Source organism: Phoca vitulina, unplaced genomic scaffold (genome assembly GCF_004348235.1).
Source record: "Phoca vitulina isolate PV1807 unplaced genomic scaffold, GSC_HSeal_1.0 scaffold20, whole genome shotgun sequence".
In the NCBI taxonomy this organism is placed as follows: Eukaryota; Metazoa; Chordata; class Mammalia; order Carnivora; family Phocidae; genus Phoca; species Phoca vitulina.
In genome coordinates, this window is record NW_022589723.1 from 20,843,514 (window position 1) to 20,855,740 (window position 12,227).

Genomic DNA, 12,227 nt, shown 5'->3' on the forward strand with positions numbered 1-12,227 from the left:
TGTTTGGTCTAGGCTAAATTAAGAATAAAGTAATAGAACACTTCTGAAAGGGAGAATGCTTCCTGAGGCAAAGTGCTATTAACCCCATCATTCCATTAGGACAGGTTTTTCTCCCACCTACACTTAGAGATGGGATTGTGGGAGGGTTGTACTTGAAACCGCTGCCTCTGATTCTTAGGACAGGCTGTTTCTCTGTTCCTTATTGCTTAACACTCCACATCTACATATTGTTTGCTCAATACTCCTTTTGTTCTTCATTGCTCAATACTCTGTGTCCATGAATACAAGAAAGCTGACATGTATAACCCTCATATTTACAGCAAAGCTCTTGGGCTTCCTGGGAGCTATGATTTCTATAGAGTTTATAGAAGCATTGAGAGCCATCCTGCTAATCTTATTAGGACCTGTAAACTTCTCAGGCTTACACTCTACCCTGGATATAGACTTCTTGGACAACTCATAAGGCATAACTAATAAGGCTAACTCATGTTCTACCGGGGCCATTAAACAAGGCAGAAAGGAAGTTTATTACCTGTTAATAGTGGGAGTTACTGTTGAAAGGTGTAGAAAAGGAGAAAACACTAGGAGAGGAAGAGACAAAAAGTAAGACCCTTATGGTACATAATCAAGTGGAGTTAGGTTATGTCAGGACTCAGGTTTGGAACAGTTCCACCCTTGAACTCCCTGTAGCTTGTCCCAGAGGTTCTGTGGTCTACCCTGAAATCCCTGTGATGGTTGGCAGGAGCCCCCCTCCATCAGATACAGCCTGTTGGATAGCTGACAGGCTGACTCATTCTTCAAGCTCTTCTTTTCCAGTCCTTTGGCTTCTAAGTCTTTGCATTTTCAGCAGTTGGTTGACTCCTAACAGGAGCCAAGACCTAATCTGGGAATGAAGCCAGGACCCAGGGCATCCAAAAGGCAAAAATTGGCTGTGAAAATAAACCTAGCACTTCCTTGGGGACTCTGGTATGTTAACAGTGTTATAGAAGCAAACCTGTTATTTATTTTGGGGTCTGAATTTATACACACACACACAAATTTATATATATATATGAAATCAAAGAAGTTTAAGAAAGATAATTTCTGATCTTCTAGGGAAGGAGCTCAATAGATAATGACTAAAATTATGAAATCAAGAATAGCAGCGCTGTGAGTTATAAATAGGGCCTCCTCTAAGGTATGTCGGATACAGGATAATACTTTCAAGTGCCTTTTTTTACATAAATAATTCAATTTAAAATGTGTGATAAAGTTCATGCGCCCATGTAAAATATCTGGATTTGATTAATTACAGATGTAGAGAAGAGATATTTACATTTAGCATTGTGTTCTTTATTGTCAACCGTGACATCCTTGCCTAATTTTATATCTCCCCACCCCCCTGAGAAAAAAGATAGCAAGGCAATATATTACTACTCACAATGCAATATTTCTTCAGAATCTGTTTGTATTGAAATAATATAGATATTGCTCTACAGTTCCCTAATTCCACTTATTTAATGGTGGTTAAACCGTTACTTTCTGGGAACACTGGTTTCCAACGACTCTGAAAAGCTGCTGGTGTGTTGCACTGATAATGATCACAAATGCAAGTCTTACCTAAAGTACCCAGGAGTATGTGAATGAAAAGTAGTTTTCTGGTTTTGTTAAATTTACAGTTCAGAATTTCATAATATAAATGTGTAACAATATCCTTCCAACTGTCTTTTCTGAAATGCTTTAAACTATAATGCCCCTGTTCCTAGGATGTGCTCTATTTTGATGTTGGCCACATCTCTACTTTCTATCCACCATCACCAGCAAAAGGTAAATAAGGGGAGTTGCGTGGAGGACGAAGAATAGTTCCATTCATAAAAGGACTGTCTGTCTCTTGTCTAGCACAGCGGAAGCCTGACCCTGGAGCTTGATATCTCTGCATCCACTGGAGACAATTAGAGAAAATGGTTGAGAGGGGCCTATTGGTAGTATGGAGTGATAGTGTCAGGAAGTCTGGAGGAGATAGCACGGCAGTCCTGCAGGACTGCCTGACAGTGGACAGCGCCAGTCGCGAGGACATCCAGGCTAAAAAATCCCTGCCATCACCACCAACACCCCACACCCCACATTTGGGTGCTATCTTCCTGAAGTGGTAGGATAATTGGAACATGGATGGCTGAGATCCCTGGCACAGACCTGTATATGCAGCTCTAGGACGATGGTCAACAGTGGAAAGTTGGTAGCCCAGGGTCTGAACTCATCCTGTGTCTGACATAAATGAAAGAGTCACCCCAAATCAGCAAGTGAGCACCATCCCGATGGTTCAGTCTTCTAAGATCCCAAGAAAGAAATACTTGTGTTGTCCAGCAGGAGTGATCTGATGTTAGGTCACTGTCCTGGAACTTGACCCATGCCTGGTCTAATGGTGGTAGTGGTCAGAAACTTGAAGAAGAAACAGTTAAAAAATGTAAATATTCTTTATTTCTCATTTATACTTAGAGAAGACCTAGGGAGGAAGAAAGGTAGGGTCAAGGGATCACTGTTTTTCATAACAAATTTTGTACCAGTATATTACTTTTTAAGTTCTATACATGGATTACTTCAAAAATAAAAATTAGGAAGAATATATAAAAACAAAATAAAATTGAGTTATAGTATGTTGGCTTTTTTATAATCTTCCTTTTCTATCTAATGATGTATCTCGAACATTTCCCCATATTCTTATAAAATATGACTTGATGATTAAATTGTATTCTAGCGTACAAATGTGCCATAACTGACTTAACAGTCTTCTTATTTTGGATATTTAAGTGATTTCCAGTTTGTCTTTGTGGAATGAAAATCACCAGGAATTCAGCACTTCCACATTCGGAGTCAGATGGACTTGCTAAAAATGACTTTTCATTCTGTCTGTTGCTTCCAGCCCTTGCTGTGTCTGGAAACTTGCTCTATCAACCCTCTCCCCTTTTTCCATTAAGGGCACAGACCTTATTATATGGCGGTGTAGCTAAGAGTGTGATTGCAGCAAGGCCAGGTGGACCTGGATTCAAATCATAAACCTCCCATTTTTCAGCTCTCAAAGACTCAGTTATCTTATATTTAAAATAGGGTTACTCTAAGGATTACATGAGACATTGTATCTAAAATTATGGAGCCTACTTAGTTGATAATAGTATTATCGTTTACTGACTCCTCTTTGACACCTCTTTATTGAGTGTTTTAATGTGGCAGACATTGTGATAGGTGCTGAAGATGCAAAGATGGGAGAAATGAGGGAGCCCTGGCCTGTAGCTTTTACAGTGTTGCATTACAGAAAATCATCAAATGATCATGTTTTAAAAAATTCAAATTGCTGCCATACCAAATGCTGAGAGAGAGAGAGAGAGGGACCTGGTGCAATGAGTACCTGTCAGAGGGGATATGATATAGTCAGAAAGGGGCCTTGTGTTCTCACAGGGGTATCAGTCTTTGCCCTGTGATTCTGGACAAGAAGAGGGAGATTGGCATCCACCAGAAGACACAGTAGTTGGTTTAAGATTTTTTTTTTTTTTTCTTTTTTTGAGTCCCACATCAGGCTCCCTGCTCTGTGGGAAGATTTTTTTTTTCGGTCTTCACTCTCACCTGAACAGAAACTCTATGAATGTGACTTTGCAATGAAACACTGCAGACTGGGATCCGTGGGACATGTCTCACTCTTTCCTGCCCACTGTGCATGGCCTTTGGTCATCTTTCCAGTTAGCCTTTGCACGTGCCTCCAGGATGGACCATTGTTAATGTGCTTCTTTGACGAAGGTCTATCGTCTTCCAACTTCTTCACTGTGCCACCCTGGCAGTCTTTGTACTGCCAGGGCTTAGCAGGGTACCTGACACACAGTAGTTTCTCACAACATGCAGAGCAGGTGGGCTTAAATCTAATATAATATTTTAGGGCAGGAAAGATGACACCTGCCCAGGAAGATGTAGGGAGGAAGGAAGAGACTTTCTGGTCCCTGAATATACTAGAGCCCTAAGACAGTTCAGTGTGAAAAGGAGTGGGAGGAAAATATAAAGAGGCAGTGCTAGAAAGGTTCAGTGAAAAGGTGGGGGTGGGTTCCCCAGATAGGAAGAAGTGAGGTACCTAGGGAAGAAAGGATGCGCAACGTTGTCTGCAATAGGAGTATCCATTTATGGCTGTGCCAGGAGCAGGGAGAGGCTGGGGTGAGTCTGTTAGGTAGATCAGAAGACGATAACACTGGGAAAGTAGTTGGAGCTGAGTTCTGAAATGCCTTCTGTCATTAATATTAGAAACAAATTTTTTTAAAAAAAGAACACAGGCTGGAAAAAAGCAGAGAGCTTTAAAAAGATAGAATTTAAGTACTGCTAATTACCTGACAGCACAGAAAAATAACATAGAGCAAAACAAATCCTCCCAACGGTGACTAGCATGCTTAAGGATCTTGAACTTCACAAGCCCCTCAGGAACTAAAACTCCCAGGATCTGATATCCTTGTTCCCGACCTTGTAATTCCGAAGTTAATATCATCTTCAGTGTGTGAAGGTAAAGCGATCTTTAGACCCGAGAAATATTGCATCTTATTATTTATTTAAATTTGTGGTTAGTTTTTGCATCTTTATTTTTAAAATATGTAAACAATAAGGTTTTGTAACTTTACTTCATGAATAAATTCCTCATATTAACACATTTCTTCATACACCAAGAGCTTCGAAAGTTTAAAGTTTATACTTTTGTAATTAGGCCCTTGTAAATAAACCCTTGTCAAATAATCCTAATTTGAATTGTGTCTAAACAATTTGTATAAACTTCCAAGTTTATGCAAGAAAGTAAGAAATCTATTACTGGAATAAATAGGGGTTTAATATGCTTGCTTCCATTCCATGGTCTATGGATTGCATGTAAATGTTATGTGTACATATTCCGGTGTGTAGAACTGTGGTTCCCAGGAACTCATTTCATTACCTGTCATCCTAATTTCTAGAAACACACATTTGGGTTTATATTGGCTGGGCTGTGAGGCTGCTGGTTATCTAGTTCTGGTCCCTTCTCTGAGGATTCAGAATTTAAGACCTTGGCCAGAACAGGTTTTTACTAACCAGTGGACAGTCATAGAGATTTTGCTATCAAACATTCTGGTTTGGTGTCAAGCCTGGAAAAAAAAAAAAGGTGTATGAATCAGAGTCCTAGAAAACAGAAGACACAATTCAAATTAGGATTATTTGACAAGGGTTTATTTACAAGGGCCTAATTACAAAAGTTCAAAGGACTGAAAGTCATATAAGAATTTCTGAGAGCTGAGTAAGTCCTTTCATGCCCAGCTTTGCATATCATTGTCTATTTGGAACATAAAATGCAATGAACCTGTGTGCATATATCAATTATCCTACATACAATTAAAATGAATCAAGGAGTGGAAAATAAAAGACTAAAGAAAACCTATCATAGCAGTCAGAATGTGTTGAAACCAAATCGTGGTTCTTTAGAATACTTTGCCTTACGTGGGAGCACAGTTCTGGAGAAAAGTAGCAAGTTCTTTCTGCTTACGTGCACACTTGTCTGCTGCTGGAATGTACCAATGGCATCTTCATTCTCTGTTTCCAGCTCAGCTCTGTCTGCCTTATTGATTGGCTGCCCACCAAACCAGGAGCTGATATGCCTTATTGAAAAACCCAGTTGTTCACAATAAGTTTTCAGTAGTTTACTAAGTGGTATAAATATTTTAATCTTAAACAGCACTATAGTGCCTGCCCTGCCACTTCAAATTAACCTCACTCTCATTCTCAGTCCTGACTCTGGGCTTTTCATCGGCTGAAGTGAATGCTGTAGTTTTAGCTGCCCTGTTTTACAAAAAAGGTGCCAGGCAGCACCAACTAGCACACAGCATTAGGAGACCGTGGCAGAGGGAGGTGACAGTCTCTTCTGAAAGTTTTAACGTTTTGCTTTCATAAAAGCAAATTTACTTGTCTAATGTTACTGGGTTTTGTGTAAAATGTGAGGTAGGGATCTGATTTCACATTTTTTTTATATGAAAATTTCCCCCAGCACCGTTTGTCGAAGAGCCCACCCTTTCTCCACTGATTTGCAATGCCACTTTGTTAGAGATCACTTTTCTTTATATGTGCTGGTAAGATTCTGAGCTCTGGATTCTGTTCTACTGGTTGTTTTGTTTTATTTCTAAATCAGTGCATTCCTATCAACTCTCTAAAGTAACCTGGCTTAATAAACCTTGCTATTTTATTTTGTTAGCTAATGTTTCCTACTTTAATCATCAGGTTTTTGTAATATTTTTTCATTTTTTGCTGTTCTAAGAAAATTATTAAATTGAGTTATATTTTTTCCATGAAAAAATGGTTTTAGGATTTTCAGTGGAATTACATAAATTTATAGCTCAATTTGGAAAGATCAGTATCTTTAAATAGTATCTTCTTATTATAAGCATGATATATTTATCCATCATTTATCTTCTTCAATACTTTCAAAAGTTTTATGATTTTCTTCATAAAATTGTCCACATATGTCATTCATTCATTTACTTACTATTTTTTTTAGAAGGCTTACTTTTCAAGCCAACAAATTTGCTAGCATACTTATATCATTCTTGATTTTAAAGAAATACGGGCTTTTTTTTTTTAAAATCATTACTAGTGATGTTAACTGTAGGTTTTTTTAGGTATGTTTTTGTTAGGTTAAGTAAAGTTCCCTTTTAGACTTAATTTTTACTATGACTAGATGTTAAATGTTATTGAATGCTTTAACTCATCTGTTGAGATGGCTATACGGTTTTCTTCATCATTTGGAAAATTATGCTAATAACTGATTTTCTAATACTAAACCATTCTAACATCTCTAATATACATCTAAGTTGATTATGATGAACTTTTATATATATTTATGTTTGTCTTGATATTTTATTTCAGATATATGCATTATTTTGTGAGAGGGATTAGCCTATACTTTTTCATTCTCATACTGTTCTTGTCTGATTTTAGGTCAAGATTTTGCTATCCTTATAAAATAATTTAATAAAGATTTGCTCATTCTTTGTTCTTTGGAAAAGTTTATAAAAACATTTGAACATTTGGTATAAATTACTAGTAAGTAATTTTATAGGAACTTTAAAGTTTGTCTAGGTTTTCAAATTCATTGGCATAGTAATTAAAAACATCCTCTTGTTATCTTTGAAATGTGATTATATCTCTACTATGATGTTTTTTGATTCCAAATATTTTATATGTGTCCTCTTTTTTTCCATGATTCCTAAAATATATATGATATGTATATGCATGTCTATATGGGCATGTGTATATGTGTATATGTATGTGTGTGTGTGTGTGTGTTCTTTTACTGTGAAAAATCTGGCTCCCGACAATTCCACGTTTAGCTATTTGTTCAATTCTATAATACATCTAAAGTAATATTAGAACTGCTTCACTGTACTCTCTAGTGACAATTTTTATTAGTAAGAATGCTTTTGTTCCTAAAGATGGTTTTGTCTGGGGGTGCCTGGGTGGCTCAGTCGGTTAAGCATCTGCTTTCGGCTCAAGTCATGATCCCAGGGTCCTGGGATTGGGTCCCGCATTGGGCTCCCTGCTCAGTGGGGAGTCTGCTTCTCCCTCTCCCTTTGCCCCTCCACCCCCGCTCATGCTCTTTCCCTCTCTCTCAAATAAATAAATGAAATCTTAAAAAAAGATGGTTTTGTCTGACAAAATATAGCGTCGCCAGCTTTTACCCTTCTTTTCCTCACCCTTTCAATGTCTTTACGTTTTAGCTTTGACTCCCGTAAACAGCTTGTGAATTTTATCTACTGGAACAGTCTCTGTTTTGAACCTGTTATTTTAGCTCATTTACATTAATAATGATTATTGTGGGTATTTGGGCTTATTTCTAATATCTTATATGGTGCTTATCATGGTTCCTATTTGTTCTTTTTTTTTTCCCTTCACTTCCCCCACTCCTATCTTGCCTTCATTGAATTGATATACTTTTTGCTCTTCTTGTTTGGAAGTTATATATATTATGTTTGTTTTATATTGTTTTTTAAAGGTTGCTAGTCAAATTTTGATATACATATATAGTTTAATAATGTCTAATATTAATTAATAACTCTATATGAGAACTCTAAAACACTTAACTCTAATCAACAGCTTCTCATTCTAAAATGTTATTGCTAGCAAGTATTTTATTTCTGCCCTGTCTTTTACTGTTTCCTCCCATCCATCGACTCATATCTCTAGGTTTATGAAAATTTCAAGTGCTTCCTGTGATTACTTGCCACCATATGAACTTTTAAAGGATGAAAGAGCAGCTTGTCCAACTTCACAATTGGATATCTCTGCTAAGATCCCACTCCCTCAACACTATGTAAAAAACAGTAATTGATATTATTTTTATTATTAGGCATACATAATTGTTTTTGCATAATGAAATTATATATATTTGAATGCATGTTCAATATTTTAGCTATAAAGATACCAACTATATGCCTGAGAACTTTTCCTCTTATTCTAAATTTCAGAGAATTCTCTCATTAGAATTTCAATTCCACCAAAGAAAGATGATATGCTGAACTAAGTAGTTTATTGATAGCTTGATGTGAAGGAGTTTATCAGTATTCTATGGAAAGACATAAAGTTAGATCTGCTTCTAGCCAAGTGAACTCTAGATCTAGAGTCACACTGGAAAGGAGCATGGAGAAAAGAAAGCCTGGCATAGAAACCTGTGAGACTTGAACAGCCACAACCCAAGGTACTAGACACCAGAGGTGGAACCTGAGGACAGGGTTCAAAATGGTGATGAGCAGCAAATGGTTAACATAACCTCATTCTGCCCTGTTGTCTAGGTCTATAGCACTTGTGTGATTCTTCCATCAGCTTTATGGATCCCCTTTTGGCTATGAATCAAGGCACTGAGGAAGTGTCAGTGTGAGCCCTCAAGGCTGGGATGGGAGGGCAAAGAGGAACAGATTTGAATAAGCAGGATCCATAATCTGTGAGCAGAGTAGAGTAGGGAGCATAGCCTGGCCCAGCAAAATGTATTTCTAGATGCCAGTATTCCAGTGTGATAATCTTAAGTGTCAGATTCAGAGGGTCAGTCCAGGCTCAAGCCATCAGAAGTGTGCAAGAAGTCCAGGAGCTCGGGTGTTGGTGAAAACAAAAGTACAGATGGTCTCTTAAACAGTGATGGTTTGCTTTCCTTTGGCTTTTTTGGACCACCTACGTGCATGCCAAGTAATTCATATATATTATCTCTAATGTTCTCAAGAATCTTGGAAAATTAGGGTATTCCAATCCCCATTCTACATGAAGAAACTGAGATTAAAAGCTTATTAAGAGATGATCATTTTACATCTATCCGTCAGCAGAACTAGGGTTTAAATACTAGTTGTTGTTTTTTTTTTTTAAGATTTTATTTATTTATTTGACAGAGAGAGAGATAGCGAGAGCAGGAACACAAGCAGGGGGAGCGGGAGAGGGAGAAGCAGGCTTCCTGCCGAGCAGGGAACCCGATGTGGGACTCGATCCCAAGACCCTGGGATCATGACCTGAGCTGAAGGCAGACGCTTAACGACTGAGCCACCCAGGCACCCTAAATACTAGTTTTTACTTTAGCATCTGCTTTTCCACTACAGCCTCCCCGCCCCCCCTGCCTCCCCCCGCCACCATCTCTCAATGAAATGAAGTTCTGTTCTTTTCAACTGGGTCTTGATTCCAACCATGGTTAGACTGAAAAATACACATTTTTCTTTCTTTAAAATATATTGTGAGCTTTGCGCAGTGGCAGTATCATAGCCAATGAGGTTTATCCAAGGCGCGATTATTGCTAATTAAAATATATTGTGGATGGATTTTCTTATTCTGCACTCATTTCACATCCTATTTCTCAAGACTTTTTTATTATGGATAAATCTGGAGGCAACTAATAGATATTTAAAAAGTCAGGTCAAAAAATAAGATAGCTGAGAACCAATATGTGGAAAGATTACCTACTGTATTCAATTAAAAAAAGTTTATAGTCTGTGATAAATGGGTATTTTCCACAAGATGCCCTAGGAATAGGTTTGTGATTTTGGTTTGGGGAAAATTATTTTCCTAATAAGATCTGTGGTCTTATTTAATAGGAATGAGCACTGGAAGATTGTCACAGGTCTTATGTAGATTTGCAACACTTGCCAGAGACAGTAAATAAGATTGTCACTGCAGCTGATTAATTTTCAGGACAAAATTTGCATCTCCTCTCTTCAGGGATATTGTTACCATGGTGATGTTATGACATCAAGCTTTGCACAGAGGGTTGCTGTTTCTTACCTGTAGACTTTGGCTTGTGCTATGTAGGAAGAATTTCTGGCCATTTGGGGAAATTTTTTATATATGTCAAAGCCAGGGTAAGGGTAGAGAAATGTCCATTAGGATGTGGACTCAGTGACTGTCATAATACCTCTTTCTATTTTGATGTCTATTGTAATATTCTGAATGAACATAAGTGAGAACATCAAATCATATACTTGTATTTGCATAAATTTAAGCTTCCAGTAAGGTGTTTTTCTTTTACACTCTGGAAAATGTAGTCTCATTTGTAGGTGGATTAGAATCACTGCACACTGGAAAGAATATTGACTTTAGGGTGGGAAATAGAAATTAAAGTCCAGTATTACTTTTTACTATGTGACTTTTAATTTAATCCTCCTGAATTTTGTTTTGTTCATTTATAAAGTGTGAATAATTTCTGTTGTTGAGAAGATAAAAAACCACTTTCCAGGTACAAAGTATCATCATAAGTGAATTTTCTGACAACACAGCACTCCGATTTACTGTTGGGAAAACTATTCTCTGCTATTCTCAATCCATGATGTTCAGATGAGACTGACAATTTCCTCAGCCCTTGATGAAATTGTGACTCAGAATTGGCCAATTATAGTACTGTATCTACTTGGTCATAGTGAACGATTCAGGATGGACTCATGACAGAAGCCAAGCCATTGAGAATCCTTCTTGAAACTTCTGTTTATCAAGAGAACTATGCTCTGTTTCAGGCATAGTTGCTTAGCTGGTAGGATATAAGCCTGAGTTGATAGACATCACTGTTACCAGTTGGGGATATTCAGTCTAAAAATGAAGTTGACATAGAAAAACAGCTGAGAGAGAAGATGGCACATTTTGACCACTTGAACTCGTAACATCTACTCCTTAACTTTTCAAAAACTATATGAAGTGACTTATTGCTTAAGCCAATTTGAGTTGGGTTTCTCTTGCTTGAAACTGAAGAAATTCCGAATACCAGAATCATCAATCTACTCATACATATATACAGGTTATTTTTAATTTAAAATTTTGCTAAATACCTAGAATTTTGCTCATAACTAGCATGGTCAGAGATCAGCCATCTCTGACTTTTATGTCCTATCCCTTTAGATGTTTTTCAGTTGAATTTTTGTTTTATTTTTGCTATTTTAATGTTTCTCTTTTAGAGAAATGAATTGGGTCAGTTATTTGGTAAATATAACTTTTTTTTTTTTTTTTTCTGTGTTTGTGTTTTTTTTTTTTTTTTTTTTTTTTTACAATAAGTAATGAAACAATGGGACTAGTGATATTGTTCATGGAGAGACCAATGGGCGAGAAGAGGAAACCTGATGTCAATGTTATACATATATGGAGAAAGAAGAGACCATAATGGAGAATGAAAATGAAGGCAAAGTGTATAGTCTCAGAGTCAAGAGAGGAAATGAAAGAGTTCAGGAATGAGTTAAAAGTCTGCATATTTAAATATAACACTGCAATCTTTGCATTTGAGAAAGTTACTTAATTTACACTTTATAAAAAGAGAGTTTTAGTATTTACCTTATAGAATTGTGTGGAAATTAAATGAGATAGTATACTAGATTGCTCACAAAGCCAGGCATATTCATATATTAGTATGTTGATAGTTATTTGCTTTCAGATGCTTTTAGGAAGTTTTAAAGAATGGCATTTTTTTGTAAATGTACAGAGTGTACTGTATAGAACAGGTACCTTATATTGTTTACATCCTAATCCAGTTCATTTTCAGAAATAATGTTTCCAGGAATTCTAAGTTCTTCTAGGAAGAGCCTTTAGTTATGCCTTGATGATATATAATATCCAGACTGAAAGAGAGTCAGGAACATCTCAGAACATCTTATCAGGAGAACAAGGCTCCGCGACTGTGAATACATGAACTAACTCCAGAGAAGTCCAATCTCATAGGGTAGGGCCCAACTATAGAGCTGAGGGTTGAGAATAGT

General features: G+C 37.0%; 1 non-coding gene across 1 annotated transcript; it reads left to right on the forward strand.

The window, feature by feature from the left end:
* The first annotated feature begins 9,733 nt into the window (after positions 1-9,733).
* Positions 9,734-9,879, forward strand: LOC116640871. The gene has a single exon (XR_004301091.1). It is a non-coding gene; the product is annotated as a U4 spliceosomal RNA (small nuclear RNA).
* The last annotated feature ends 2,348 nt before the right edge of the window (positions 9,880-12,227 follow it).